Source organism: Cinclus cinclus, chromosome 5, assembly GCF_963662255.1.
Source record: "Cinclus cinclus chromosome 5, bCinCin1.1, whole genome shotgun sequence".
In the NCBI taxonomy this organism is placed as follows: domain Eukaryota; kingdom Metazoa; phylum Chordata; class Aves; order Passeriformes; family Cinclidae; genus Cinclus; species Cinclus cinclus.
The window spans coordinates 32078995-32101684 of NC_085050.1; the positions used below are offsets into that span (position 1 = coordinate 32078995).

Genomic DNA, 22690 nt, shown 5'->3' on the forward strand with positions numbered 1-22690 from the left:
GTGCAGGGTTCCTGAGGCAGGGAGACACTTTTGTACCAGACACTGCAATACTGAGTAAGAAGAGACAGCTGCTATCTCTGGGAACTTAACATCCATATAGTCTGAGAGAAATAAAAGTAATGAGGAAAACTCACAGCAGGCAGGTAAGACTGGAAAGGTAACTTAAATTTCCTGAGTCTGAGCTGGCACTTACTCCACTAGCCTGCCTTAAGAGACAGTCACTCTGAAGATCAAGGTTGATTGATTTCCTTTTTTTAATTTGGGCATTTTAGCTCAGCCTATTCAAAACTCCCCTGAACAGCAATGGTCTTTTATCCATCTGCCTCTCTCTGATCTGTGCTTGGTAAGTCAGCAGGTAGAGTGCATCACGAGCCTTGCTTCTGCATTGCATGTCACTAATTATAGAAGCCATTCAAAATAAAGCTCCTACTCATGTTCTCTATTAATAGCCAGGAGTTTTTCTTCACCCTACCCTCCCACAACCTCCTTCTTTTAAAGTGATAAAGCATCCCTCTCCATGCTCGGATATCAACTCAACATTTTGCCAGCTGCATTACAGAAGTTCTCTGGAGAACTCAAGGCAGTTTCCTTAAAAATATACCACATAACACCCCTGTAATCCTATCAAGATACCTGTAGCAATGGAAGATTCTGGGAATATAGATGACTTAAAATATATGACTTAGAATCAACAGCTTTTACTGTGCCATGAAAAGTTTCTTGTTCAGACCCTGACACTGATTATCCACTCACTTCTGAAAGCCTCAGTTATGTGGGCTTAGCAAACTTGAGAGCAGGGCAACGGCCAGAGTGACAGAAATGACTTGTCAAAAAAGAAGCGCAGTGAGATGGGCTGCAGGAGACATGAGTCATGGATGAGCTGCACTCCAGAAACAGCTCAGCAGGGCCAGCTGCTGCCTTTCAGAAAATTAACTTGCTGGACTCAACAAGCTAGCACTGAAGGTGCAGCAGAGATGTTCAGCTTCAGCTAGTCCAGTGAATCCAGAAGATGAACAATCTGCTTTGGCTTTGAGAAGATGGTCAATTGGATGGTCAATTGGATACACAGAGGTTATGGAGAAGCACTCTGGAGATCAGTGTTGCCAGGCCACATACATGAAGGCAGTCAGAAGACAGGACTTGTTATCCAAGAATTACTCTTTTGTTAATAATTAAACACTGATTAGGAAAGGTGAAAGAGCTAAAGCTTTAAAGAGAGTGGTGAGTTGGAAATGGATTTTTAACTTGTAGTGACCATTTTAACTTCAGATAGAAAACCCTTAAATTTATAATTCTGTCCCTCTTTTTTTTCTCTCTTTTTGTGGTGACGTTGGATGGTGATGCAGTATGAGCTGGAGAGTGCACCAAGGAAAACAGGTTGGAGCTGTGTTTAAATAGCCTCCCAAAGTTGTAACATAAGAGGCTGCTGCAGGGTCAGACAAGCTGGGGGCCACAGAGAATTTCCTGTTTTGTCAGCAGGAGACCTCCGAGGAGGACCCCCGGTATTGGAACTCCTATGCCTCCTTCACCATCGAGAGGTCAGTGAGGTGGCCACATCCCAGCACCTCTTGCCATGGTGGGCCCCCTCTGTCCTCCATTTTTGGATGAGAGGAAAACACCCCTATCATGAGGTGGAACTTTTCTCCCCTCAAAGCCATGGGACCATGGCAGGATTTAAGGAAGAATATCATCTGCTTCGGAGAGTGACTGATGGGGCAATGTGCCTGGTGAATATTTCTGAAACAGATATCCCTGGAAAGTCTCCTTTTTATGTGAAAATCCACTACAAACAGGAAGGTGGGAAAAGTGTCTTTTCCCTCTACAAAGAGAATGGAGCTGTTTTTAACATTAAATAAGTTTTGAATTAATAAATCAAATTATGTGTTTATACATTATTTGAAGCAAAGCTCTTAATATCTGATTAATATCCTGAAGAAACATATTCATTCTGCTTTGTCAAGTCAATAGGCAATATATCACTTATCTTTATATTCTACCTCAGTTTCACTGGGAAAATTACCATAAAAGCTTCCACTTCAGTGAAATAGTCTATTGAAGCAGGGCTAAGCAGGATCACTTTCAGGTGTGATCTGTTGAAGTAGCCTGGCTCCCATCCAGGCTTTCTCTGCCAAACTCCACTCCAGCCCTGAAATGTCAAGATGCTGTACGTGTTTTTAAAGGATTTCTTTCCTCCCTAAATTTTGCTGCAAGGCCCAAGAGACTCTTATGCATCTCATAGGAGCAGCCAGAGCAACTGACACACTTCCCTGCAGACATTAGAGTGGAGAAAAAAGGGGGGAAAGACCACAAAAAGTTTGATTTAAGGAACCTGGACTAAATCAAGGCAAAGAAAGGAGGTGGGAGGCTCTCCCCATCCACATTCCTGTGTGCCCACTAACTTCAGATGCATGGAGGCTCTCCCTTATGCTAGAGGAGCTGCTCATGTCCTTTTATTTAAGGGCTTATTTTCTCAACTGGGACTTAAGTGAGGTTTTGTTTTTTTTCCCCTCCAGAGGGTGGGTAAGGAAGAAGAGAGCCAGCTGTATCTCCAGGGTTCTAGCAACAAGCTTGTGTTTCCATGAGTTTTAACATGAGCATAAATACTTTTAGAACACTGCAGAAACGCCAAAGCCCAGACATTCCTTTTAGTTACAACAGTATAAACGCAAAGTAAATGAAACATAAAAACCCTCCAGCAAATGGAACTGATTTCAGAGGACAAATTAATTATAACTTTTTAAAAGGTTAGTCAACACTTTTGCATTTTACTTCAGGTGATTATTTGCGTTACAATAATATGCAAATACTTTAAACTCTTAGCCTAAAAATCTCTTGGGTTTTTTGTTTGGTTCTTTTTGCTTTTTTAATAAGAAAGGTGTCATTAGTATCTAGTATCTAAAAATATCAGTGCAAAAGATTACATCAGCATCAGAATGTTTTCCACAGAACAAATTAAAACCGAAAATAAATTTAACTGTGCGTCATGTTTAAAAGTGGGCGCAGGCACTTAGGAAGATGTGGGTAATACTATTAAAGTAAGAATTCTGAGACTCTTGCAATTGATTTATTTTCTTGATATTGGCCTGTAACATAAATTAGCTTTCCTACTTCAATGTATCAGAAAAATAAACAGGTCAGTTGTAGGTTAAGGTAAATGAGACTGATAGTACTGTAGATTTAATCAGCATATGCAGCTTGATAACAAGGGTACCATGGCAAGAGGAAACACAGCTCTGACTGCAAGAGGATTGAATCAAGTGTGGCTTATGGGAAAAAAGATTTTACTAAGTAGAAATGTAAAGTTTGTCTATGTGATGTTTAACCAGACGATTGTAGTAAAATATTACCATCTTTCCTGTAAATGGTATATAAGCATATGTAGTGCTCAGTAAAGTCGGATTCTGATCACCATTCAGTGTTCCCATCTCTCTTTTATTGTCAATAGCAGGTAAGTAGGGAAGTTTGAGTCCTAGCTCCATGAGAAAATTCACCTTCTCCAATTCTATGTATGAATAGTCCCAATGCCTGTGACAGTGATTTTAAGAACCAAAATGATGGTATAATCAGCTCCACACTAAGACAGGGTAAAAACCCACAACAACAACAGGAAGAAGGGAAGATGTTATAAATGTTATTTAACTTTTCAAAAATATTATTAAACTTACAATACAAAAAAAAATCCCACCCCCCAAAAAAACCCCTAAACAAACAAACAAACAAACAAACAAACAAACCCCTCCCAGAAAACCCCACAAAAAGCAACAAAAACCCACAAAGATGACTAGCATATTGTGTATTTATTTACTTTCTGGAACTTAAGGGATTTCCAGTTTGAAGTTTTTTTCTCATTGAAATTAACTCCAGGATAGAAAAGAGACTCATTTGTGAAGGAAAGGCAGGATGCTAATGGAAGCAACTGATTCCAGTAACCAGTGATCCCTAAAGAAGGTGGTTAAAAGATTAAGTCACAAATTTTGTCAGTCCTGCAGAGGAAAGGCAGCAGATATGTGATGCTTCTGGGTTAAATTCTCTGATTTTAAAGCTGCCACATCTTACTGAAACAGCAAAATCACAAGAGTTTAATGTCTCTTTTTGAAGGGAATGAGTCATTGCTAAAAGTTAAGTTTAGAAAACAAAACTGTGCATTCCCATTACCTTTCAGCATTAAAAAAAGGAATCACAACAGAAGATTTAACTTCTGGTATAACTTCTGATTTTGTGGTGCTAGGAGACATGGAGGGAAAGGCCTTTGTCAATGCACAGAGTGCATGAAGATCCCTGAATATGCTCCACTGAGATCAGGTGAAGGTGGTAGGAGGAAATGGCAAGAGTGAGCTGCAAATTCTGCCCAATAGCTTGGCTAATGTTTCTCAGGGAAGCTGTTTCCTTTGACCAAAACCAGCTAACGTAGTTCATAGCAATGCCACTTTGTGAGTAGTGTCTTCTGAATGAGACATTAAATTATTAAAATGATGGTATTTTTTCTACACAATATTTACTGATGCATAAACTACAGTATTTTTTGAAGCTGGATAATTCTGCAAACAAATGAAAAGCACATACTAGAAAAAATAGCAGCTGCTGAGCATTACAAAAGCCAGAGCAAATCACTCTACTCTTTGCTTGGAGGGAGGTGTTGGAGTAGAATTCCTGCCCTGAAACATTTGAATGTGTTTCTATTCAGTACTTTTTGAAGGGTACCAAAGAACTTCTAGCCCCTAGAAATTTATGGCTTTGGGGGCTGCTTGAGGCAGAATTGGTGTCTTTACATTTAATAGACCTCATGGAGTTTTTTCCTTCTGTGAATGCGTATAGGTGTGTTTTTAGGATACCCTGTGAACTACTGGCACCTCAAAGGAGGATGTCCTACTGTTTAATTACCTGTGGCATGAAGATCCACCTCCTTCTGTTTGCTTTAAATTGCTAGGCCACCTGCTAGTTTCACTCAATGCTCTCTAGTTCTTGTATCCAAATAGAAAGCAAATAATCCACCCCTACTCCTCTCTACTCATTATTCTCTCTGGTCTGACTGTTTTCTGTTGTTTATCACTTCTCTGCTTTGTATAATCCTGGTCTATTAAATCCTTGAATCAATCTAACATCAGGGTGGCTCCATATTTTTCTTTATGTTAGCTGTTCTTCTCTGGATCTTTGCTGTTTCTATTACACATGGGCCAGAGTGATTGTCAGGAGGCATGTTGCAGCCCTCCCCATTCTGTTCTTTGCATTTCATCCTGCCATCTTCCACCAGCTTTGGGACAGTTTTTGAGTGCTGAACCAATTTTACCATGAGTTTTTGCAAGTGTTAGATCTTATTTCTGAGTGGGAACAAGTTGGTTAGAAATTTCTCACTTTCAATCAGTTTACTCCTCTCTAATCCAACCCGGCCATAGTAACCATCTCCAGACTGGTTAGAGGGCACTAATACACTACTGTTATCCTAGTTAGACTTTAAGTTTGTGAAAATTTGGCTTTAGCTATTGGAGTTTGTTGATTTTGCTGCTTCTTTTGTCATGGAATTCATAGCCCTTTTTGCTACAGCCACAGCCTAGTCTGACCTCCCTACATAAGCTGTGGTCTATCACTACCATGTCTTGCTGATTATTGCCTTTCCCTGCACATTTCAGTCAACATGCTAACTTGAAGCCAGGTGTCCCATATCAATCATTCTCATTCTGCTGTGGCTTAATGGAAATCAGTATCTTCTGGAAGTATCTGGGAGTATCAGCTAAGTGAGTAGGACCTTCCTTACTTCTCTTGTGCAGCTGCTCTGGGAACCTGTGTCCCTCCACATGAGTATGGACCTCCACTTACTGCTGGGAATGTTTTTAGAGAAGTTTAGAAGGAGATGCTTGATTTTACTGTCCTACCTGGCACCCTATGCCTTGCTTCCCAAACCTCTTCCTTGACCTTTCCTATTTCACTGGTGCACATGTGGACCACAGCCACCTTCAAGGACTTAGTGGGGTTTGGGAGTTGGTAGATGGCTGACATCCATGGTCTCTGCCAACCAAAATTGTTTTGTGATTATGTTCTCAGTGAAAGGAAAGCCTTTTCACAACAGGAGGTCTTGTCACCCATAAGAGTGGACTATCTCTTTGCTAGCTCTGTGTCCTCTGCACATCCAGGGATACTGCCACAAAGGATTCTCAGAGCACACAGCACTTGGAGAACAGGTCCCTCTCCACTTGCTGTACAGCTGGAGAGCACACAGCTCCTTAACCACAGCCCGGTGCCACTACCTGCACTACCCTCGGTGTCCTGGCACTTTCCCACCACTGCTGGCCGTGCATCATGTGTCCACACAGGAAGCTGCACCGCTTGGCTACCTGAACACATCGCATGTATGTGCATACAGCGCATGTATAGATATACGTGCATGTGAGACAGATGCATACACTTGTCTGTCTCCATATACAGCCTTTTGAAATGACTACATTTCTTATCTCCTCCAATCTCCAAGTGCTCTTTTCCTTTATCGTTTATGGCTAGGGCTAGGAATGGTGCATTGCAAACCCAGTCAATTTTATTTGCTGTAGTTTTAATCGGGATTATCAAAATCTTGTAGAAATCTTTGGTCTCTACATTGACTCCATAACTAACGGCAGTTTGTAAAATCTGTTGAAATCCAAGAATTCTCTCTTGAAGTAAGCCCGCCGCTTGACCTTCGCTGTGCTCAAAGGATCTGATCGGTGATTGTCCTCGTTGTGGAACTACAACATTGTCCTTTTCCAAAGGCAATGACAGCCCTTGCACGCGCGTATACCAGACCGAAACCAAGACTCCCACTTCAGCAGAGGGGCTAGAGACGCAAGGAGCTATTCAGTCGGCGCCGGTAGAGCAGAGCGGCAGAGATTCCTCTCTGGTCTCCGAGAAAACCTGCTTTGAGCCCTGCGTTTGTGCGTCCCAGGACAGTGCTTCCTCTCTCTCCGGGGCTGGCTCCAGCTCTCGGTGCCGCCTTGCGTGTTGCGGGAGGCCGGGGATCAGCGGGAGCCGGTGCCGGGCGGCGGTCAGTGGCGGACCTCTGCGCTGCGCCGTGCCCCGGCGCTGTGCCGCGCCGTGCCGTGCCCCGGCGCCGTGCCGTGCCCCGGCGCTGTGCCGTGCCGTGCCGTGCCGTGCCCCGGCGCTGTGCCGTGCTGTGCCGTGCCGTGCCCCGGCGCTGTGCCGTGCTGTGCCGTGCCGTGGCGGTGACGGGCGCAGCGCTTCCGCGCCCGCCGCCGCAGCCCTGCCCCCGCCGCCTGCGCGGCCGGCCCGGCCCGGCGGAGAGGCGGGGGGATTTCCAAGCGCCGGCGGCCTCGCCGCTTCCTCTCCTTGTTTTGCTTTCGATCTGGCCCTCTCTCCGCCCGGGCGGAGGCACTGAACTTTTAGTTTTGCTCCCGCGATTATTCAGCGCCTGTTTTCATTTCCATTTCGTGTCCCCTGGCAACGGCGGTAACCTTGAGGAATTATATAAGGGCCGCGAAAACGGGCCGGGAAGGTAATTCTGAATTGTTTTCTAATTTTTTTTCCTATTTATTCTTTTCTTCTTATTTAATTTTCATTTTATTTTTCCGCATTGCCGCCGTTTCCGTGTGCAGGGTTGCGGGGGCTCCCGGGCAGACGCGCATTGGTTTTAAAAACAAAAGGTCGGGCTGCAGCGACCGGGGCCGAGCCCGATTCCGCCGCTACATTTGAGAAGGGGGGGGGGGGAAAGGGAAGACGCGACCGCGGCAGAGATGGAGCGGCCGGGGGGTACGCGCCGCTTCCCGGGTGTGGAGGGAGCTCGGGTGCACAGACAAAGGCTGGGGGGTTGGATCGGGAGGGCCGCGGAGCGGGCCGGGCCGGGCCGGGCAGGGCCGGGGAGCCCCCGCACTTGTTGCGAGGCTGGCGGCTGCGGTGGCTCCGATAAGGGAAGGCGAGCGGCGGCGCGGGCGGAGGGGCCACGGACGGGGGTCGCTGCTGGGGGGGGCGGGGGGGGGGGGCGCTGCCCCCGCGGGGCCGGGGGCGGGAAGGGGCGGGGCCCGGCCCGCCTCCCCTCCCCTCCCCTCACGGAGGGTCCGTTACACAAGCGGCGGGGCGGGGCCGCCACCCCCCGGGCCCAAGCGCCGCCGCCCGGAGGGAGCCGGGGCCGGGGGCACCCCGGGATCCCGCCCTGGTGAGGGCACGGCAGCGGCAGTGCGAGGGGGGAGATGGAGCGGGGCTGGGGGCGGGCTCCGCGGGAGCGGCGGAAGGAGGAAGTGGCGCTGCCGCTCGCTTCCCTGCAGGAACGGCCTCCCGTGCGGGCACGGCGGCCTTGGCGGGCGCTGTCCTGCCCCACGCGAGCGAGCAGAGAGCCAAGCGATGGACGTCTAACCCCAGAGGGAAGTCGGGAACCAGGATTTTCTTTGTGCGCAGTACTCAGGGTCAAATTTCAAGCGTCTTGAGATGGCTGGGATGGAAGTTGCAAGTACCTGAAGGGCAGGACCTCTCGGCACAGGTTCCCAAAGGTCTCTAACTCTCGTTTTGATTAGTGTGAGGTCCTAAACAGCAGAGTCTGTGCCTTAACCTCACTTCTTTAGACACAGAGCTCAGATAAAGGAATTCCGGAGGGCAGAACTCTCCTTCCGGTAAGTGTGCAGTTGTAATTTATAGCCCGCCATACCCTGCTAAGGTCTCGCAGACAGCATTCTATTGAAGGAATGAGCAGCTGTAAATTAAGACCTCCGTTTCTGAAGATGAAATACATGTTAAAGGTTTCAGTTATTTTATGCAAGTCTTAACAACCTTTGCAGAATGCCTGTGTTAGTACCATAAAAAGAGAGTTGAGCAGCAACGTTTGAATTCACCCTAATATAGAGACAGTCACACAAAAGTGGCAGATGGTTTCAGTCTGAATTGCAGTCTTAACACCAGCCCCTTCAGATGCAGCAGTGTCCTCCTTTGGTTCCTGTTGGTAACATGCTGCTAGGGAATTACTTCATGTGCCCCTTTCTTTCTGCTGATTAACCATGATGAAAGGTGTGAGAGCTCCGATTCCTTAGGCACAGTATCACATCATTGTGGTCATGTGCCACACTGCAGGTCTTCAGTGAGGTACAGGCATGGCAAGGTGTCAGCCTGTGAGCCCTGTGTTATCTCTCTGAGGCTGGGGGGTCCCAGCAGGTTGGAGATGCAGGAAGAGCAGTCAGTCATTACTTTTGTTTGGCACGTATATTAGCACTGCTGCCCAGTTACTTGCTGATGACAGAAGTGACAGATTTTAGGAGATGTCAAGTCAGCCTCTGGTGAAGAGCTGTTCATCACAGGCCACGCCGTGTGGAAATGGCCAGCCAAGAGGTGTGAGAAGTAATGTGCAGGCTATTAGGAAGAGGGGTTAAAGGCCCCTTTCTCCATTGAGCAAAGGTCTTTGATGGGTGAGACCAAGTGAAGTTAGAGGCAGCTTTAATACAGGGTTGAGAAAATGATGAAGAAAAAAGGGTGCTAAGATTCCAGAGAAAATAAAAATATTTTTTGAATAAATAGAGTCTACATTAGAAGAATAGGCTTTACGTAAATAAATTTGCAGCCAGGCTATGTATGCCTTCAATGAAAGCATGTGCTTATATATGCCATATATTTATTTATGTTTAAAAACCAAACAGTGGTAAAGAGCTGATGGATAAGGATTGTAAAGTTTGCCATGACAACTCACTCTCTCAAAGTAGTGCATCAGCTCCATGGTGTTAAAACATCTCTTTGGTAGAATACTTGGAATATCAAAAACTTTGTGGATGTATAGAGAGGACTGAGTTGCTTGCATGTGCATGATGTGGGAAACTTTTAGTTAAAGAGGAAATAACTGTTTGGGGAAGTAACACAGGGTCCCATGGCTTCATGTTCTAGGCCTGCGTAGGAAGAGTAGAGAGATTAGGGCTATATGACTGACTGCCCAACCTAGATGTTGGCAATAACTGTCCTATATTAAGGGAGCGTAGAGAAGCTCCAAGAGTAGGAAATGCAATTGTTAATTAGAGGCCTCAGTTGCCCCCATGGAGATTATGTCATGGCCCAACATGAGATTTGCCCAGGTGCTAAAAACCCCTACTTTCTGTGTGTAGCTTGTACAGATACACTGGGGGTAACAACTCTGGACAAGGTACTGGCCACAAGAATTAAGTTCAGAATTTTGCATTCAAAATCACAGCCAGTTCTGACATGACACTGGTCATAATGACCTTAAACTCAGTGTTTAAGGAGCAGCAAAGGCAAGAGTTGTTGTGGCAGTGTTTAGTCTTCTGAAGTAGATCTTCATATAGCAAGGAAAGAAATTAATCAAATGGTAAGAGGCAGCCAAAAGTGTAAAATAGTTTCAAGTGGCATGTACTTCTTCAGACACTAATAGTAAAAGCTCAGAGTAATTGTATGTCATCTGTCAAAAATACCGAAAAACCTGAGCAGGCCAACAAGTAAAGTAAAGCAGTTCAGTACAAGTAAAATTTGTAAAGGTTTTGTCACTTTGAAATGTTAAGATTTTGTCTTCAAATAGGAAAGGTGGAAAAGAACAAAATCTGTGTCAAACACAATAAGGTAAGACAAAGAGTCATGCTGCTAAAGGCATGAGAACCATTAGAATATACCCTTTGAAGCACTTCAAACCCGGGAAGCTTGCTGATAAGTTATCCATGTGTAGAAGGACTGCCCGAGGAAGATAAAGTCGGTGGAATACTGAAACAAATTCTCAGAGCCTTGCTTCACCAAGAAAGAGTTTAAGGAGATTCTTTGCCAGAGGCTATTTTTTTAAGGAATGAACATGTTGGGGACTTTTTCACAGTGAAGTGTCTGTGAGAGAGGGTTTCAGAGCAAACCATTGGGAAGGATGAAGGAAAGGCAGGAGGTGATACTTATCACAGAGTTTTGAAACAACCTAAATGGAAAGTTGCTGATATGTTGCCTCTTGTGTGTAACTCCTTGAGTAGGCCTGCTGTGGTGCTCCAGAAATAGGATGTAACAAATGAGCTGTCAGTTTTTCAGGGTTTCTGTGGAGACTCAGAACTTGAGGATGGGCATTGTTGGTTGGTTGGTTGCCAAGGATTTGTGAATGGGACTAGTGAACGCGGGTATAAATGTGAAACAGTGACAAAGACTAGACCTGACTTTTGTTGCCAGGGAGTTGAGTGTCTTGACTCTTCTAGCATTCTCTAAAGATATTGCTGGGGTGTTGTCTGGGTGATGCAGTCTTTACTAAAGCAGCGCCCATTTCAAGGTGGGATCCGTTTGCTTCAGGCTGTGCAGTCATGACCAGTTTGCTCAGTGGAAAGAGATTGTTAAACTCACCCCAAGTCTGCCCAGGACTATGCTATTCAAGGGATGGAGGAAGGGATAGCTGGGAATGTGACAAGTTTGCTGATTGTATTAACTCATTTGGAGCATGAAAATCCCGAAGGCTGAACCACAAAGTCTGCAGAAGTATCTTATTTTGAAAGTGGGGATGTAAGTTTGCAGATGAAGTTCAATACAGACCAATTTCAGTGTAATGCATGTGGAAGGGACTGCAATCCTTATTTTCTGTACACAAAAATGAAGAGTGGACTGGCTTTCTACTCAGGAGAAAATCATACAACTTGTAACTTGTATAATTCAATGAAAAAATAAGCTTTGTGCCAAGATGTGGCTAATAAAGGACAGAACAGGTTACGAATTATTAGGAAGGAGTTGAAAAAAGAACACAGCATCATGCCACTACAAATACATATTGCTCCCCTCTCCTGATTCAGGAAGTAGTGAAAGTTGCTGAGCTAGAGGAGGATGTCAAAGATGATGAAGGGTAGGAAGGAGCTTTTGTGAAAGAGTAAGTAGCTCAGAAAAGAAGTGACTGAAGGGACCAGGGGGATATTCTTTAAAATCATTAGTGTCATGGAGAAAACCAAGAGGTGAGATGAATGAGACCCAAATAAAACAATTGGGAGGCAACTTCAAAAAACCAGAAGTTTGTCCTGCAATATGTAAATTGTTGTGCTCACAGCCACTGTGAGTATGTCAGGAGTTTACTCGGGTTCATGAGTGATTAGGCAGTCTTTTGGAGAGAAACTTGCTGTGCAACTTCGCAGTCAGGACAGTTCAATATCAAATTTTGGGCACTGACTGCTGACAGATCTTCAGATGCTGATCAAGAATCATTGCTGAAAACCTGCTAATAGAAATTTCCACTGAGAAGCATAAGCTATGGTCCATTTGCAGATAAGAGAGAGAAGCAAGGCCATGTGTTATGTGAAACTTGTAGCATAAGATTTTATCAGACTTCCAGGAAAAAAATGGTCTATGATGATCCTGTTTAATTTGGACTTCCTACCCCAGCCATTGTTAACCTGACACCAGTTACAATCAGGTTAAGTGTATCCTGTATGCATTTAACACTGCATTGGAGTGGTACCCCTGCAAAATTCCTCTGACAAATGCAGGATTAGAACCTCAGTTTGTATTTTATGCACCATATATTAAAAGTCATGGTTCATTTCTAGGTAAAGATACAAAGCTAATCACGTTACTCTTGCTTATCTCTGTGTCTCATTTGTAAAGACTGCTCTTTTGAAACCTGATTCTTCAAAGGCCTTCAATGATTGTGATATTGAGGGCATAAACCATGAGGCAGTGTTTACAGAAGTTTTATTGTAGCTTGTGCTGCTACAACCTGTGATTAGTGCAAAACTTTTTCTGGTTTGTCCTTTGAGATCTCAAGGACAAAACAACAAATAAATAAGCTGAAAAGATTCTGGATGGGGTAAATGAGAGGAACAGATTAATTAAGTTGCATATTCCTCATGTAGGAATAGCATTATGCAAAATATCATTTGGTGTAATTAAATAATTTCCTCTTGAGGTTTTTTGGTTTTGTTTTGGTTTGTTTTTTTTCAGAAGTTATATTGGAACTGTAAGAAAGCTCTTTTTTTATTGACTGTGTGTAAACTCTTGTGTTAAGATTCAAATAGCCTCTAAAAAACCCCTGAAATAAACAATTCACAGTTAATGGAAGGGAATCCATGTTAACAGTTTAGAGTTTAATGTCAGCCTATGTGTATGTAAATATATATATGCACATATAAACATATCTATGCATCTACATATATATAAATACATAAAACTAAGATATTTTGTGTATAGCATAAATAATGCATTGTACATTACTTCTTATTGACAAACTGAAAAGATTTTAAAACTTGCTCTTACAGTTAGTACTGGATATGTTTTCAATTTCTTGGAAGCTCATGAAAAATTTCTGTTTTTTGAATGACCTAGAGAAGAAAGAAAGAAATGGTAAGCAGTACCACTGTAATGTTTGGTTTCTGAATTTGTAATGTATTGCACGCCCAACTTTCTATATACTGGAAATCTTCTGACCCCTTTGTTTGCTTGGGAGCAGATTGCATTAAATCAAGTACAGCAGTCTTTGGGACAGGGCAAACATTTTATCTTGTTGTAGCTTGGACATATATCCAGGAGCAAATCTGTCTGCATGTGGCATATTGTTTCACCCCATGTGCAGAATTTAAATTTTAACTCTCAAGTTATTTTAACATTCAGTTGTTGCCTATATAGGTTGCTATCTTTCAAGATAAGCTTGGAACTAATAATTTTCATATTCTTGTCTATCAAATAGTAGGGCAGATTGCTGTTTGATGGTTTTTAAGCTAACCTTGACAGGCTTGGTTTGTAGCTCCCAGTGTATTTCTGGTGTTTTGAATTGCATTAAGGTGCATCAAAACTGGTTAAATCTGTCCTTTGTTCTGAGCTGCACATGATAGTGGATGTTGTCCAAGCATTTCCCTTTTGCTGTAAAATTAAAGTACTTTTTAAAGACTTAGATACTTAACATTAATGCAGCACAAAAGAAGGAAGGGTTGCTTACGCATTTGGTTTTGAAAAGTGTGACCTGTGGTTAAGTTCTGCTTTTTGATATGTATGGTGGGATATGTGGGACTTGAAGGGCCTGATAAGTGCACAGAAGACAAAGCCTGTACTGTAGTATTTCTATTGATATTGCAAATTTCTTGACAGCATTCCAGGCACGCTCTTACAGCTTTATCTAAGCAAGATACTGCCTTTGTTGTGTAATAAATTAAGGTAGCAATAAATTTAGCTCTTTATGTGCATTTCATGCATATATGTATAACACATTTGGTGCGTGATGTGGGTTTTTGTGCATTTGGTGTACTGGCTGCTCTTTTAAGGTGTTTTGTTGAATCCTGTAAATGGTCTTCATATGCAACTGAGACATTAATCAGGTAGAAAATAGTGAAGTACTGAATTTAATTGGTTGAGGCACATAAATCTGTAAAATCAAAACTAAACAGTCCCACCCCAGAACACTTTCCAAAATTGTGACAGCATCTTAAAAAGTTTATCTAAAATAAAAGTAATTCTGCAATAAGAAAACAGGCGGGATAGGAGTGTAATGTTTTAAAATTACTGAAAGCTTGCCTGCAGCATTTGAAATCCCAACAGTGTTACATGAAAAAGATGAAAGCAACACTTGAGTATAAAATTGAAACCAAATATAAACAAAAGTGAAACTGACTCCATTGGTTTTCATTTCCCAGTTGGCAAAAATGAAAGAATAAACACTGAAGAAAGAAGCATGAGAGCTTGAAAAATTAGTTTGGTTTTACCATTTATTTAATCTGTCATCTAAATTAGACTACTGCATGGCAGCACTCCCTTAGCAAACTATACAGTAGAGGGTAGGGATTGCACACCTGGCTTATCCAGGTACCACTTTTCACAGCCAGAGGTCTGGGCAAAGGCTCTGCAATATGGGAAGTGGTGTCTTCTTCAGTCACAGAAGTGCTCTTTTGAAATGTTGTGGCAAACACGTACACAAAGTACAGTGGAAGTGATGACATCCAGGCTGATGGAAAGTGAATCAGTAATTCAGCTGGCCAGAGTGCTTGAGTTTTAGTCATGTTGAGATTCCAGTTGCTAGTAGAATTTGCTATAAAATACATAGGTGACTTTTTTTTTTTTTTTTTTGCATGTCACCTTTGGGGTCATCCACTTAGATCAGGGGCAGATCAACAGTAACCAAAAGCTAGTATCAGCTTTGCTGATGCCATGAAATGACTGTGAATGGTTTCACTCAATTTCCACGGATCAGTCACAGCTAAAATGTGCCTTGTGACCTTGAGAACTATCTGGTGAATTAGCCAAAAGATGGACAAACATTGGGTGGCTGTGTAATCTCAAATGAATGTCTGTCTCCTATTTAGAGATGCACGATCCTGGGCTGTATTGAAAAAAAGTTGGGTGTTGATGAGACACTTGGACAATCTCTGCTCTGCTAAAGCTGTACTGGGGTGAAATGAAAAACTTTAATTCCAGAGGTCCAATTCTCACACATTTCAATGCATTGCATTCAAGCATATAAAAACTAAATTTTTTGGATGCCAGTACAGTTCTGAGATTTGAGTTTGGTGAGAGAATCCAAAGAAGTGTAGTTTTGTTTAATTTAATAATATTTATGCAGCTTAGATGAGAAATGAAGATGAGGTCTCTCACTCTAGCTCAGTAGTATTTTAGGAAACTTTCGAGATAGGAATAGCTGTTGCAGATCACAAAGTGAGACTAATTGCTTTTGGTCTGTGGTCAACACAAAAACTTTAAATTAAAAGCACATTTTATAACCAATCCTATTAACTATTCATATCCTGTATCTCCTGTGGCAGAGGAGAGTAGCATTTTTAGAAAAAGGAGCATTAGATCATGCAATTTCAACAGGCATAAGTACAAGCATTTAAGATTTAGTACACTTTAAGTGCACACCTTTCAAATGTGTGTACAAGAGAAAGGTAGTTCTCTCTTAAATTCTCCAGTGTCAAGCAATATCTCTGTAATAATTAATTCAGATTTTTTTTCTTTGTGCTCAACACATCTGCGTCTTTCATGGTGCTATTTTTGTAACTGTAAATCAGTTCATATGACAGACATGTTTCCAGTTCACAGTGGGTGATTCAGAGGATCCCAGCCCCCAAGTCTCTGCCTTCCATGATTCTCTGTAAAGAAAGTGTATAAGTAAACATGAGAGTGTTTTTTACAAATCTGGAATAGTGTATACTTTTCTTCAATACCTTTTCTTAGAAGTAAAGGAGAAATTTCTTTGCTGAAAGGGCTGGGTTTGCTTCTCTTGCTAAGGTTAGGCAGAGGTAGTTTGTCTTTTGCTCTTTTGCTGCTGGGTCTGGGTGCTGTGCTAACAATTAGAAGTTTGGGTAGCAAAGGTGTAATTGTGGGTTAGCTATTAACTTCAGTGGTAGAAACTGCCCTTGCCCAGACAATAAAATGAAAGCTTTAAACAAATATTAAATCACACTTTAGTGTAGTGTGCAAATAGTTCTTGGTGTGTGTTGCAGAACAGTATGTTATACAAACAAAAGTAGCTGTGAGAAACAACCCCAATCCAAGTGAGGTGGATTACATCAGGTGCAGGTCATGGTCAGTGAATGTGAAAACTCTTCCTTGAACGCATTTCTTGGTGTTTTCTATCTGGAATAGTTTTTTTCTGCATCCCTTAGTGCCTCTAAAATGTCATTGTCTTCTTGCAATCCTGTCTGAACTTCACAAGCCATCAGTGTGGGAGCAATGAGATCCAGGGCTTTTACAGTGGCTATTTTCTAATATATAGCACCCTGTAAAGCACTCACCCATAATTAGGCAAAGGAATGTTAGGCAGGACACTGAGATAAAGGCTGCCCAAGCTCTAAAAGGTACTCTCACAGTTTAAGATCTCCATCTTGAAGGTATGAGCATGCATAATTTCCCACTGCTTTCCTAGGTACCCATATAGAAAAAGTCCTTGTTAAAAGTTTTAGGAATGTCTCTTGATAACCTAGTCATAGAGCTCATGAGAATACAGTGGTCTAACAGAATGACGCTGAGTTGCATCAGTGAAGTGATTGTTTATAATCGTTTGAGCTTTAATAGCCTAGTTTTCACCAGGCTGGAAAATTCTTTATGAATCAGGTGTCAAACGCTGAGTTTTCCTGACAGCCTTAAATAACACACAGAGTTTTGCTTCCATGGATTCCAACTGGCACAGCTAAGCAGCAGCAGCAGATACATGTGGGTATTCAGGAGTGGATTCGCATATGAAAGCTTATTTCCAGAATAAAATTGATTATTTTGAGGATAACTGCTCCCCAGTGAAAGGAATTAATTACTCTCTGACAACCATGACAACAAATCTCTTGTTGTAAACAAGTCCCTCCCAAACTTGTCTGAGTGAAATACAGGAAAGTCACTACCTCTCTTTTAGGCAGTATTTGAGAGAAAAACATTTAGAAATTCCAGATACTAAGGACAAATCATGGTCAGTCATCAGATGTAGCACAAAGCTTAAGAAGAAAACAAATCAGATATTGGACTGATTATAAATAATCATTTTATGACTGCTTTTGAGACTCCTGGAGGCGGTGGCAAAGGATAGTGTCTCTTGTACAGATGTGCTGTCATCCTGATGCCACCGGAATCTGGCATCTCCCATCTTCACTCGCTGCAAGACCTGAGGAAAAAAAGGAGAGAAACCTCCAGGAAACAAAATATTTTTTTAAAGCTGAACTTAAAACAATCATTTTGTATTGTCACCAGACTAGCGGGCATTGATGTGTGTGCAGATGAGCATTGTGGCAAGGATACTGTGGAGATGATCTTTAGCAATCTGTTAAAAACCTGGCCCAAATTCCCAGCTGATGTAGGTTGCTGCAATGCCAGAGAAGTGGATGTGCTCAGCCACAGACATTGTGTTCTTCAAGTGTCGTGATAGCGTTCAACACAGGAGCCAGCACAAGGGAAATTTCATTGTGGGTGTTGAGAGACTGAAGCCTTGCTTCGTTATGGCTAAGTCCAGAAGCAAAAAAAAGAGCAACCTTCTATGTTTATTGTATTAAAATAAGATGGATTTTCTTCAGTGAACTTCTAGTCTGCAAATCCAAGGGCTAACTTTAGTGAGGCCTGAGATCACTGCAAAGTAACAACTCATGCCTTTGCTGCTGAGGGAGAATAAGCTCTGCATGGAAACCAAAGGAAGGAGTCTGTTTTGATGTGTAACGTCTGAATCCCAGCCAGAGCATGTTAACACCCTTTGGGTGGAACAGAAATGCTATAGGGCTGATGAAACACACTCCATATACAGTATGAGTTCTCACAGTACATTTTCCTGGGCGTGTTTAACAGGCAGTCTGTAATGCTGATTTCAGTACATGTTTGAGTTACTTTTGCCTTTGTTTTCTTTGGGTTTTGTGTTGTTTTGTTTTCAAGAAAAGTTGGGTTGGTTGTTTTTTGCCCTCTGTCACTTGAGGATAAAAGGGCTTTTCTTCATTCTACTTTGTGTATCGTTCTTGGGTGCAGCAGCAGGAGAGGAGCGTATGCTGAATGCTTCCCTCCTCCTCCATCTGCCTTGCAGTGAGGGGGGCACAACTTGGACACTGCATTGCAGAGCCTTGGGAAGTTGGGTAGCTGTTGCTAGCATGAATCTGTCATGCAGCAGCCTGATTTCCCAGGTTTTTCACCACCCCACAAAGCTTTCCCCTTAGCAGCCATAGTCCTGTTGTAGCCCTGCCACATTTCATTTGGGAACCTAGGGAAGCAGGGGAGGTATTGCCTAGTGATTGCCTGTACATATTCTTCTTAATGGCCAGGCCATGTCTTACACCAGTCTGCCCAGGACCTGGGCTCTCCCACCCTGTCTGCTCTCCAGTTCTTGGCTTTCTGGCCTGTCTTGATGAAATTGCCTCCTTCCTCGAGGCACCAGAGCAAATAATGTACCACCTTTTCTGGCTGCAGTGAATGCTTTCTTGGTGATGGACAGGAAAGACATAGTCTTTTCTGCTGCCACCAAAACATTAGGAAAGAGCAGGAAAAAATATTGCTGTTGTTGCAGTGTGGATCAAGTGTTACAACCAACACAGGAGCTGGGTCTGTGGAGCAGACCGACCATGGCAAATACCTTAATGGAGCTCACAGCAAGAGGTGCTTAGTGAGAAGCAAATCTGCCAGTGATGTGTCCCCTATCCCGCCCTGTTCAACAGGGCATCAGTGACAGAATAATGGTAAGGAAAAAAGAGGCACCATTAAATGCAATTAAAAGACCAGAGAGGGTAGGTTTTAAGTAGCTATGAGTCCAGAAAGCTGTTACCGGTTTTTCTGGGTTTTTCTGGCTTCGTATCTGTTTTCTAAGTGAGGATTTCCCTTTGAATCTGTAATCCTTGTACCTCTAAGAATGGCAATGCCCACTTTTACTCATTTACTACTCTTTAATGAAGTGGTTTGCTCTTAGTTAAAAAAAAAAAGATGTTTGCATAATTTGGGGTTATCAGGAAGAAGGTATGCTCTGCAGCACTTGTGGTAAGATTTTCTTCTACCTCATGGCAGACAGGAAATGTACCAGGCAGAAGTCTTGCCTCCCCACACACTGTGGGCAGGGAAGTTCAGGTGTGCACAGTCAAAGCAGCTGGGTAAAGTGCACTTCTGTTGTCCTTCCAGTGTCAGTCTCACATTTCTGAAATAATTCTGGGCAGATGAGTCTAACAGGTTCTCTTACTTGGGAGAAGGCTCTATCCCTCTGATGAGTTTGACTTCTAAGCAGGGCTTTGCTCAGAGTACAGATGGTGAAATCTGTGAAAGTGGTATTCACAGCAGAATAGCTGAAAAAGGTGGTCATATTGCAAAATCCTATATGAAGGCAGAGTTCAGTCTGTGACCAAAGAGCAGAATTTTGCTCCAAGTACTGTTCTTTAAAAAAAGATCATATTTCCTTGCATACTGGAACAGTCTTGGCACAGACGCAAATACAGAACCCATTTCTCTGAATCCTAAAATTAGCATATGGTCTCATTTCAGCATATCTCTTTGGTCACACGGGATGATTGATGCTTTGCTTAACTGCATCAGCCTTAGCAAACAAAGGGAATAGTTTAAAAGTTTATCAGCAGAGCACAAGTAAAGGTAACTTTACAAAAAATAATATTGCTCATTCTGTATTTGCAGAGAAAAGATAAATCAATGTCATGCAATATTCTGCATAAGTCCTCTGAGGAACAGATGTTTTTCCACAGCTTTGAGCATAGGCTGTGACCTACTTCATAAATGTGCCTCCAAGATCTTATCCCACCTTAACTTTTAACAACCATTAATATTTCCATGTACTGACAAACCTTGTAACTAGGTACTTTGCGATAGGGAAAGAAGAATTGCTTTTCTGGCCTTTTTGTTTGTTTGTTTGTTATTTTTTGGTTTTTTTGTTATTTGTTTGTTTGTTTGGTTTTTTTTTTGTTCTATAGGAATTTACTTGTAAGAAAGTACCCACAGACAGAGAGTGGCTTGTGTTTTTGGGATAACCTTTGTGTGTTTTCAGTTATCCAGGTGCTGCCAGAGTGAAACTGAAGGAAAAAGAACATCATGTACTGCTCAGATGTGGTGCCTGCCATGCCATTGCTTTCACTTTCTGTCTACAGCTGATGTAATTCTAGTGAAGAGCTCTTCATTCTCAAAAGTTACACTTTCTGTAGGGCAGGAGTGTTATCTCTGTGAAGGAAAAAACAAGTCAGACTTACTAGAATGTAGAGCATAGAGTAGGGAGGGATTACAAGCTCTTTATCAATCATTATGGAGTGAAAATGTGTGTATATGCAGATTGCAACCAGTTTATAGCTTGTTGGGGAGTAACCTTCACCATGTTCTTGAAATTTCTCATTGCAAAAAATAAGCTGAACTGACCACAGGACTACCATGAATAGTGCAGTAATTAAAGCTTCAAAGAAGATCGAAATAATCCCTCCATAAACTGTGGTGGCAGGCCGTCCGTGCTTCTTGTATGGGAATAGCCCTTCACAGGCTCCCAGTGGCCTCCCCCTCCATGCAAATGCCAGTGAGTTGGGGCTGATATCTTTCCCACTCACTGCTGATTTGTGAATAATTTTATTGCTGTCTTCATGTCTATCGATATATTTAAGCTCCCACCCCCAAAACAGCAAATGCCCCCTCTAATATTAACAGGTGGTAAAAATAGAGCAAGAAAAGGGAAATTATATTCCTGGAGCTACCAGTCTTGATACATTTGTAGGAGGCATGGTTAAAAATAGTGATTTTTGAAGACTGGCTATCTTGCTAAGAATGCCTTACTAAGAATTACAGAGTGATATCCTATCAGGTAGTCCTACTTACAACATCTAAAGGAGCTCTTCTTTTCAGATAGGGCAGAAAAATGCTTTCTTAGGTCCCATCTGCAGCTGGCTGTGTTTCTTGATGATTAGTCTTCCTTTCCTCCACCATGAGACAGTGATAAACCAGAAGAAAAAACAAACAGGAATTATTTTCTACATAATGCCAGAAAGATTTGGTCTCTGGGAGTACTAATCATTTTCCTGTGTTCTCAACAAAGAGATGGTGGGGGTCAGTACTATCCATATTTAAAGCTGTTGTCTAAAACACAGGAACAGTTTTGGATTAAGGGGTTCCTCTCTGTCCTTCCCAGCTGCTCCTTTCCACTCCTAATGCCAGAGTTCCTTCCTGTCTTGGTTGTACTGTCACACATGTCTTTGAGCAGGATGAACCATGGTCCAGGTTCAAGCAGATGAAGAAGACACTGCAGAAAGAGTTGTTGCTTGTAAGCCTGCTAAGTTCCTAGACTTCTTCAGAGAGCTGCATATGCAAAGAGTAGTGTTAGCATGCAGCAAAACTGGGATGGGACCGAAGGGTGATGGAGTATGAGGTGCTTCTTTGCCACTGGTGGAGCTGATGCTGCTTCTTCCCTCTGCTCTTTCCTCCCTCCTGGCTGGCTCTGCTTCTCTTCCTGGTTCCATCCATGGTCTCTGCAGTGTAGAGGAAGTTGGTGTCAAGTGACTCAAAGCAGGAATTAAGCCATTTTTCTCCTGGTTAACCAGAGTGTGAAGGTTCAGGCAGACAAAAGTAACCAGGCTTCTGGAGAGGTTTGCATAGGCCAGCAGATTTTTTTGCTGGGTGGGCTTTGCTTATCCGTAGCTCAGGAGATGATGATAGTGGTGAAGCCAGTGGGAACTGAATTTCTTGGCAGCTCTGAAAATGCTGTTAGACATGCACTTGCCCCTGGTACAACAAATACCAGTGGCTGTATGTAACTTCTTCTAGGTGTGAATGTGCAGGGGAAGTGCAACATTTAGGATGACCACGAGTGGGACATAGGTGGGAAAGTGCTTTTAGTTTTACAGCCAGCTCCAGATTATAAATGTTGATGTTTTGTTAATCTTAAAAGTATTGGAGAGAGGTTGGCAAGAAACTTGGTGTACCTGCTGTTTTAGGCTCACCTTAGTTTCTGTCTTTGTAGGTTTGTTTTATAATTGATATATTCTGTTGGATGGTGAAGCTGGTGTGGTGTTAGGCAGTAGTCCCTGAAACTTTACATGCTTTTGCTGCCTATTTTGGAGCATTTCAAATGTCTTTACAAACTAGAATGATTCTTAGTGTCAGATGATTGAATCTGTACTCACTGATGGACGGACGCCAGGTTCTCCCACCCAGAACCAGTGGAATAAGGCTTCAAGTGCACCCAGTAATGCCATTTATGGACAGACAGGAACTGCTTTTAAGGCACTGCAGAAGCTGATATTTCTTTCTGTACAAATAAATCATGAGTTTGACATATCTCTGGATGAAGATATGGCACCTTCATTTCTACAGGCAATTACTCTGTAGAGTTGACTTGGTATTTTCATCAAAAGGATGTTGTTGACATGCA

General features: G+C 42.6%; 1 protein-coding gene across 2 annotated transcripts in view; it reads left to right on the plus strand.

Annotated features, from left to right (window-relative positions):
• Positions 1-7228: 7228 nt before the first annotated feature.
• IRF2 (interferon regulatory factor 2) overlaps positions 7229-22690 on the plus strand; it is a 39470-nt gene continuing 24008 nt past the window's right edge. Inside the window, exon 1 of one of the 2 annotated variants that reach the window (XM_062492826.1) lies at positions 7229-7477. The gene's annotated coding sequence lies outside the window, so the exon portion shown is untranslated. Of the gene's footprint in view, positions 7478-8296; positions 8586-22690 lie in introns of those variants that run through there. The other variant, XM_062492827.1, reaches the window with a different exon arrangement.